The following is a 10081-nucleotide window of genomic DNA, read 5'->3' on the forward strand; positions in this document are numbered from 1 at the left end:
TTTCATGCATTGTTTCCCCCAGGTGAGTATTTTCTGGGCGTGATTTGGAAGGTAGTATTGATTTCTTATTAGCAAATACGTAAAGCCCTCCCGTACTGCACGTGTTATGAAAAGCATGTCCCATGAAAGAGCTGAGGTTCTTGGGTAAGAGAGCGGAGCTCCAGTTTCTGACTAGAAAATTTAACACAACTTAATGTCTTTTTGGCCACTTGTGTGTGCATCTGGAAGTTCCTTGTAAAGTTGCTCATGGATAACAGGCATATTTTTCTCCATAGAAGAAGAGAAAAAAATCAATAATATTCTACCCACAACATAAAAAATAAAGATTTCCCTCATATGTTTCTAAAAAGAAAGAAAAAGGAATTCCCCTCCAAGCATACACAACTCTTACAGGTTTGAATTTAGCCCCAAAAAAAATTTTTTTAAAAATAAAAAAAATAAAAAATAAAAAACGACCTCTTCTATCAATTCGTGAGTGCCTGGCAAACTGATATATTGTTTTGGATTTTATATAAGGAGTATGGATGGCTTTCTTTCCTTACAGTATAAATTAACTGAAATGAATAAAGTATCCTTCTATTGTTTAGTGCAGTTTGGTCCCATTCCCTCCCTTAATGTTCTGTGGTGTGTGGTGTTTTGCCTTTAATTTGTACTCTGGGGATCCTAACAGTGGGTGGTACTTGTTTTTATTCTGCGTGTAGTATTATTAGACATTATTAAATGTTTCATTATTTTCACATGGAGTCGTAAAAAGGATCTTTTGAAGTTTAACCGAAGATAGGGCAGACCTGGAGATAACAATTCATTTTCATGGGAAATTCCTGCTGATATAAATTATATTTGGACCGCAATCTAGCTCAGAAATTACAGAAAGTAACAATAATGGAATCAGGCTGGTCGTATGGTAAATCAATTGAGATAATTGCCAGGGAAGGTTACAAAATCATGGTGGAATTACAGATCTTTATGATTAATGCTACAGAACACTGTGCCTAATGAAGGTGCTCTTCCTGTTACGACGACTGACAAAAGTCAATGTGTCCCTAAATGCACCAAAAGGAGAACTTTTACCATCAAATAATCAAAATCTAAATATCTACCTATTCTATCTGAGGTGACATGTTGTCTGCCAGTACAGCCTTTCATTACAGATATTTACCGAGAGCAACTGATAGCTCAATCATAAGAAAACTAGCTCCCATAGGGTTCCTAGAAACGCACATAAGAAATCAATTTCCAAAGTCACAGGAGAGCAAAGCGCAGAAGTCCTGACCAAGAAAAGACCCTGCCTTGAATTAGCTCATGCTTCACCAGAATTGTACAAACACTAAATGAGTAAATCCATTTCATAAATAATCCCATTGTCCAGTATGACAGAGTGACCTACAGATAATTAGGAATCCAATGTTGATCCCTTTGAGAGAGAAAAAAAATTGAAATTAAAAATGGAAATAGGTAATAAAAATACTTGATGAAAATGTGATGTGATTAAGGCTGGAGGTTACCATGACAGTGTTTGATTAGGGAAGGAGGATAGTAATAGAAGCTGGGGGTCTTAAGAAGTCCCCTTCTTTTCGAATACCTTGGGGTGTGGTTTTTAACCCATGGGTTCTGTTTGTGCACCCACCCATAGAGCTTTGGACCTCAAGGGTAATTGAGAAGGCACGGATATTGATTTGCTTCCTTTAAAAGAAGGATGATGTCCTGTCTTGCGTTTAGCCAAAAAGAGAAGGGGAATTATTGTAAATGTATTCTATTCTCCTCTAACATTTTTTAATTAAGCTACTTTTCCTTTTATGGTTACACTGCTCAGATTCATGAGCCAGAAACAGCTGCAGCAAAGGATCTATGGGTTCTTCATTCTAGCATAGAAAAATAAGTCTCCAAAAATAGGAAAGTATGGAGCATGCTTTTGTATGAAAATGCCTTTGATAATTACTACCAAGAATTAAACATTTCCTTCAGCCTTTTGCTGTATTAAGCCGGGTGCCATATTTCTACCTTTAATAATAATTTCAGCCACTCACTGGCAACCATTAGCCCTCAGATTTCGAGCAGCTCTTCCTCCTTACTTAACTTAGTGTCATCTACTTTTACTGCTAAAGATAGAGCATGTTTAATGACAATATTATGTAAAACACCAGCCAGAAGGAATCCCTTGCCTGGGTTAGGAAGGCAGCCTACAGTGTTCACCAGATTTGCCTTGAAATCAAAGCCTAAAGTTAAAAAAAAAAAAAAAATCAAGAGTTACCTCCATATCTATTCCCACCTAAACTTATTGATTTTTTTAAATTACTTTTACAGTGGCAGAAGTATTCAAACTGGGAATTAAAAGAAACAACTAACCTGAAGGAAACAATGTGGTCTGTATTGCGTTCCAAGAGAAATTAAAATTATGAACAGACAGCGTTTTATAGAATTACTTAAGAGCCACATTGTACCCGCGTATAAAGAGCCTTGCCCTTCTAAAGAAGATTCTCCAAGATGAATGAATCATGACGCAATCCTGGGTACGAAGCTCTGACATCTGTTAGGTGGTGAATCACATCGCACGCACACGCATAATGAAGGGGAGCCGGTTTTCGGTTCCTGGAGCGTTCCTCGTGTGGAGATGTGTAAAATGAAGCAACAAAACTCAGACCAGATGGAAGAGCTATGGCTGCCTGTGACGCCCTGACAGTGCTAGGTGTCCCTCAAAGCAGGGATGGCCTGATGAGGTCTCTGGGGAGAGGTGTGTCTAAGCTGCTCGCTGTTCCAGATGATGGGAAACCAATGCATTGCATGAGTCTGCTGTTGCCATGAGCGATCGGTATCCAACGATACACAACTCATGGCTTGGTTAAAACATTACTCTTCATAGAAGGAAATGGTGCCATGGGTTAGAATACCAATAAGAATGTTGTGCCTGCATATAAAAAATGAATAAACTAATATACCAACCTAAATGAAGAACTGAAGACTTGGAGCTGGAAAGGTGACACAATGACTAAGAGCACTGACCGCTGTTCCTGAATCCCGGGTTCCATTCCCAGCACCCACGCCGTGGCTAACCGCCACTTTTAACTCTAATTTCAGGGGATCAAACGCCCTTTCTCTTGGCCCTGTGGGCACTGGGCACACACGGTGCACGGACCTACAAACGTAAAGTAAAAATAAATCTTACGAAAGATTAAAAAGCAAACTTATGGTCTATATGAGAAAATTCTGATTTCCTAATTGTTTTAAGTAGGTAACTCTCTAGAGATTTGGTCTTTGCAACAGGAAATAAGTCACTACCACGTTCGACTATTTAACAAGCAACCACCTTTAAAGATACCTTCAAGAAAGTGAATGGCATGCATTGTGTGTGTGTGTGTGTGTGTGTGTGTGTGTGTGTGTGTGTATGTGTCCCTGTGTATCTGTGTGTGTATGTGCATACTCACACGTGTGTACAAATATGTGTTTCTTTCCTATTTACCTACGTAGAAATTCACACGATCATTTAGTTTATTGATTAAGTTTTGTTTCAACACATGATTCAGGTTCGAAATTGTTTGATTAAAAATACACTAAATTGTGGAATTTGGCAGCCTGCGTGAAGAAAAGGCTTGTTGGAAAGTGATTAATGTTACAATGTGTGTCTCCTCCGACCTCAAGTTGCCCTCATAGGAAACTTTACTGTCAGTCATATTGCTATTCTCATTTCTGAGTATTATGTTCAGATTTCTAAGTGTAACTCAGTGCTCATAGGATTCAGTTCACACCCACAGTGAGAAAAATACAAAAGACCTAGTGATCATTCAGTAAGAATTTTGAAACAATTTTCCTTTTCCACTATCCCTATGGTGGACAACATAATTAACATCTACATTCTCTGTTTCTGTCCCTGTTCGGGGACATGGTTCATAACAGTTTGCTGGCCATTGTGAGAGTCTCTACAAGTTGAAAGTATGAAACCTGGTTTACAAGTTGAATATAGATGCCTTACACAAAGTCCCACAGAGAGGCTCTCAAAACTTGAGTTTACACAATACAGATGCAATGCAAAAATCAGTATTTCCGACATAGGATGGAGAGAGAGCCTTGAAAGACCAGGAGGCTGAACATCCACTAAGAGGCAATGTTAATGGCAACCCACCTACAGAACAGGAAGAAATGCCTCGCTATCTAAAATTTCAGTGTTAATTTACCAGACCTAGATATATCCAGTTCACAGAATCACAGTTTTAAACACATTCTGCCAGAGGAGAAGATGGCAAGTGTGCCAAAGTATGCGTTTGCCAAATAATTACCAGGAAATTCACCAACCGCACACAGCCAGTACAAATATTTCATTGTATTATTTTATCAGTTAACATTTCTTCTAAACTATATGATGCAAAAGTTACATTGAAATACTTGTGTTTTTCTCTTACTGTGTAATGAAGATTCTTATTATTACTTTGAAGAGCTGCTGAAATCTGCGTAGATATGTCCACATATGTCTTACTTCCAAATTAAATAGAGTAAAAGTATTTCACTTCCATGAGCACTGTCATTGACAGTTTTAATTAAGTTTTTTTTTGTTTTACTATGTATTATTTTCATAGGAGAGAAGCTATAACTTACATGCAAATCAAAAGAATAAGATTTTTGTGGGGTACTATTACCACATTGGCTTTTAAAATTGTTACCAATAATCAAAACAATGTCAATTTTTAATTCACTCAGGCAAACCACATTGTTTCCTAAGAGGCTGCCCAGTGTCTCTTTTCTTTGTTTTGTTTTTTAGTTAAACATAAATGTGGTGAGTTATTTAATTTTGTTTGTTTTGTTGCCAGTAAAAAAAAAATCAGCATTATCATTTCAACTGTCTCTTCGTATTCTAATTTCGTTTAACCACAGATTTTTCCCTTTGCCTGGTTTTCAAATTACTATGCTGCCTTTTTAATAATGTTATTTTAGTGAGTAAATATATTTGATTTTGCTTGTTGTATCCAACATTGGTCCTGTTGGTGGTGGTGGTGGTGTTGTTTGGTTTTTTGTTTTGTTTCATTTTTTACATCTTTTCAAATGCTTCTCTATAATGGCATCTTTGATTTGACTATTTTGGGGAACAATATTTATTTTTCCTTAAATTTATCAGTTTTCTCTACAGGCATATGCTCTATTGGGATGGCTCTCCCTTGGGGGAAGGTATGTAGCTTCAACCTAGAATTTCAAATCCTGCTGCCTGAGCTGTGCAAGTAGAAAGAGGGCTGCCTGAGGAGGAAGGCAATGGGGTAGGGAAACAGGCTGAGGATTGAGGAGAGAGCACTGCCAGAGAGAAGAAAGCACCTCCAGAGAGAGGAGAGCACCTCCGGAGAGAGGGGAGCACCTCCAGAGAGGGGAGCACCTCCGGAGAGAGGGGAGCACCTCCGGAGAGAGGAGAGCACCTCCGGAGAGAGGGGAGCACCTCCGGAGAGAGGAGAGCACCTCCAGAGAGAGGAGAGCACCTCCAGAGAGAGGAGAGCACCTCCAGAGAGAGGAGAGCACCTCCGGAGAGAGGAGAGCACCTCTGGAGAGAGGGGAGCACCTCCAGAGAGGGGAGCACCTCCAGAGAGGGGAGCACCTCCAGAGAGGAGAGCACCTCCGGAGAGAGGAGAGCACCTCCGGAGAGAGGAGAGCACCTCCGGAGAGAGGAGAGCACCTCCGGAGAGAGGAGAGCACCTCCAGAGAGAGGAGAGCACCTCCGGAGAGAGGGGAGCATTTCCGGAGAGAGGGGAGCATCTCCGGAGAGCGGAGAGCACCTCTGGAGAGAGGGGAGCACCTCCGGAGAGAGGAGAGCACCTCCAGAGAGAGGGGACCACCTCCAGAGAGAGGAGAGCACCTCCGGAGAGAGGGGAGCACCTCTGGAGAGAGAGGAGCACCTCCGGAGAGAGGGGAGAACCTCTGGAGAGAGGAGAGCTGACAAAGAGAAGAGCACCAACCAAAGCTGAGGACAGTCAATTGCCAGTGACCCCCCAATGCATGCAGGCTAAAGGATTTACAACAGATGCAATCAGAAAGAGAAAAATGTCTTTAAAAAATTCATCATGTATTTTGGGGAGGGGTGAGGTGGGGGATCCTCTAGAAAGTACCAGAGGTAAGAGAATCTTAGGACTCAAAGGGAGGGACCTTAGATGAAATGCCCACCAGTAGAGAGAAGAAACTTGTAGAGTCTACCTCCAGTATAAAACAGGGCATCAAGTGGAGGGATGGGGTTGCCATCCCATAGTCAAAGACTCTGACCCAGAATTGTTCCTGTCTAAAAGAAATGCAGGGAAAAAAACAGAAGAAACTGAAAGAAAGATGGTCCAGTGGCCAGTCCAACTTGGGGTCCATCTCAAGGAAGGTTTCAAGGCCTGACACTACTACTGACGCTATGGTGTGCTTACATACAGGAACCTACCATGGCTGTCCTCTGAGAGGCCCAACAAGCTGCTAACTGAGACAGATACAGATACTTATCTCCAACCATTGGACTGAAGTCAGGGACTCGTATGGTTGAATTAGAGGGAATGGCTAGAAGAAGTTGAGGAGGGCAACCCCATAAGAACACCAGCAGTCTCAACTAACTGGACCCCAGGAATCAGGCGGCATACAGAAGCTGCTCCCAGGCCCCTGACACATATGCAGCAGAGGACTACCTGCTCTGTCCCTGGTGAGAGAAAATGAACTTAACCCTCCAGAGACTTGAGGCCCCAGAGAGTGGGGAGGCCTATGGCAGGGGAGGCCTCTTGGAGACAGGGGTGGAGGAGGAATGGGATGAGGAACTGTGCAAGTGCAGTTCAGGAGGGGCTTAATGATTGGACTGTAAAAAAAAAATACAAGTAGTAATAAAAAAATTGATAAATTCACCTGTTGGAATATATCTCATCTGATTCCATTCATGTAATTACACCAATACAAAGAACATACCTCCTGGGTATGACTGTTGGTAATGACACACAATTTGAACAATTAGTATATTGATGGAAAACTATTTACTCTACACAATATAACATCGAGACATGATGCAGTTTAAACTGTTACATGAAAAACCTCTCCAGAGAAAGTTATTAAATAAAATAAACACCCAAGACTCTCAAGTCTAGTATAATATTTTGTAGGCATCATAATGTAATATGTCTATAAACACAGAAATTGATATTGAAGTGACTATGAATGCAGGCATAGCTATATAAGTACATATAGAAATACAGTTGTGGACAAAAAATGTAGGTGTGGTGACCGTAGCATAGATGCCAACAGAAAAGCTGTCCCAGAGGTAGACTTGGAGAGATCATCTTCCTCCTGCACTGCAGTTCTGAAGCTCACACTTGAATGTCTTTATCACTGTTAAGCATTACTGTTCTCAAACAGAGCTTGACCCTGCGTGCTGTCGGCAGCAAATTTTATTATTCCAAGTAACTCTAAAAATGCTTCCAGTTGTTTTTTTCAAAGATTGTTAAGTTATGAATATTCCTAGCAAGGAAATCAAACCATCCATGCCCTGACCAATCTGAGCTTCATGCAGTCTCCTTCAGTATTTCACATATCCACTTAGTAAAGCATTAAAAATTAGATTCCAAAGATTAACATATGGGTTTAAAGCCTTTAACATCTCCTCATTCCATTGGGGTAAATGCTATTCTTCCCATTGCTTAGGCAAAGCGTGGTTCTCAAGTGTGACTCTCTTTTACTGCACATCCAACTCAATATAAGAACAAGGAAATAATTGATATGTTAAGGTCAATTTGGATTTATATTCCACTTAAGCATCTTAGTCATATGCATTTAACATAATCAGTAATCATGGAAAGAAAGATATCTGAATAATTCATGCTCTTATAGATTAAAAACTTTCAGTCAAGTCAAATTTTTGGAATTTCTGTAAACATTGGTTCAAATTCAACACTGCATGTCACTTAAACCTAAGGAAGCATATTTTGACAAGTGACGGTGACAGCTAATGCTTGGTGACAGCTAATGCTTAGAAGAGGGTTGTATTGTGTTTATGTATATGTGTTTGTATATTATATATATATGTATTTGATGTGTATATGTATGTGTGTATATGTACATTCTTATTCTCATATTCAAAAAATACACTAAAGAAGTATCTATTTTCTATTCAGTCTGATCTTTATACTCATGCCTCATATGTATCAGTTTTTGAAATCAGACACTTACAAAAAGAATATTAAATTTTGCAAACCAGAATACAGTAATATATGAATGTTCTCTTCCTATCTCTCCTTCACCTCTCTGTCTCCACCTTTCTCTGTCTCTCCCCCTCTCTGTCTTTTTCTATCTCTGTCTCTCCCTCTCTCTGTCTCTTTCTGTCTCTGTCTCTTTCTGTCTCTGTCTCTTTCTGTCTCTCTCTGTCTCTGTCTCTTTCTGTCTCTGTCTCTTTCTGTCTCTGTCTCTTTCTGTCTCTGTCTGTCTCTGTCTCTTTCTGTCTCTGTCTGTCTCTGTCTCTGTCTGTCTCTGTCTCTTTCTGTCTCTGTCTCTTTCTGTCTCTGTCTCTGTCTGTCTCTGTCTCTGTCTCTCTCTGTCTCTGTCTGTCTCTGTCTCTCTCTGTCTCTCTCTGTCTCTGTCTGTCTCTCTCTCTCTCTCTCTCTCTCTCTCTCTCTCTGGCTCTTGCTATCACTCATTCTGACCTTCCAATTGCCATTCCTCCCACCTCCTCTCCCTCTCCTCTCTCCTCTCTCTCTCCACCTTTTCCTCTCTATTTTCCTTCCTCCCTTCCTTCATCCCTCCTGGACACACAGCTGCATATAAATATTTTTTCATGTGCAAAACATCATAAGGAGTATGTCACCTTCACATAAAGACCCACTAAAAAGAAATAATCGCCACAAGTATGTTAAACCCTCCGAATGCCAATTACAATAAAGTCCCCCTGCTTTGAACCATTTAAATCACAAAGAGCAACATTGTTCTTACTAAGTCATGACACTGGCAGGTGAACCAGGAAGTCAGAAGCAGGAAGGCTAGAAGCAGCATTTCCAGAATTCGCTGAAGGAAAGCTTCCCAAACGCCAAGTGGCCAGCTGAAGAACTCAGCAGCTGTACACCTATTAACCATTTTCATGTAAATTATGAATCCAGTAAGCAAGTCAAAAATAGTGACAAACACTCAGGCTACTGCCACAGCCACTAATCAAAGGCTTGCCTTCACCTGTGCTCAGTGGGAGCAAAGCTTTCTTCCTCTGTCGGCCCTTGCTTTCAAGCTAGGAGAACACAATTAACCAAGAAGCGGTACAATTAACCAAAAAAAAAAAAAAAAAAAAAAAAAAAAAAAGCGATCAGACAATGTGTTACTCAGGAAAATGCCAAGCCAGTGTCTTTCATTCTTGGCTCAGTCTATAGCAGATGATTTCAGCTTTTTTTTTCGGTGAAGAATGAGAATAAACATACTCTGCTTCCCTCCTCTCCACACCTGCCTCTCCTCCTTCCTCTCTGAAGCCTTCATGACTGTCTCTGCTGATGTGTGTCTTTGGTAATAAGGAAGCGTAAGCCAGATTCTAGCACAAGACTCGGTAGGAGCCTGGGTGCTTTGAATAAAGTCTAAAATATCCCTTCTGAAAGCCAAGGCCCTTTCTCAATCAGCCCATTGGGTCTCTTGCCCATCCCTGGGAATGCTTGCAGGAGGATGAAATTCCAGGCAGGGTGTGTGGACAAAGGGAGCATACTTCCAAGTGAACTGTCACACACAGGCACATCCTCTCCGGATATTCCAGAAAATAGGAAGCAGATGCATCCTGGGACACCGCGCAAGAGAACTGAAGCCGTATTTCAGTTACTAAGGTTTAGCTGAAGAATGCTAGACCAAGGTCAGGGGAAGCCTGGTCTCTAAACCTACAGCAGACAGTGTTTCCTGATCATAATGTCACATTTGTAACCATATGCGACATGTTGCAATCCAAAGTCACCCGTCCTTCACCTCCTGGTATATCCAAACCATGGCTTCCACTCCTGCTTCAACAGGCTTAATTCTTAATGCTACTGTAAGACTACAAGAAATCACTTATTCATCAGCAAATCTAGTCTATCTATACTCTTGCCGTAGTTCCCCAGATATGCCCCTGTTTTCCTGTATTAAGACCCTCCCGGGCCCT

The sequence above is a fragment of the Rattus norvegicus genome, chromosome 9 (assembly GCF_036323735.1).
Source record: "Rattus norvegicus strain BN/NHsdMcwi chromosome 9, GRCr8, whole genome shotgun sequence".
NCBI classification, from domain to species: domain Eukaryota; kingdom Metazoa; phylum Chordata; class Mammalia; order Rodentia; family Muridae; genus Rattus; species Rattus norvegicus.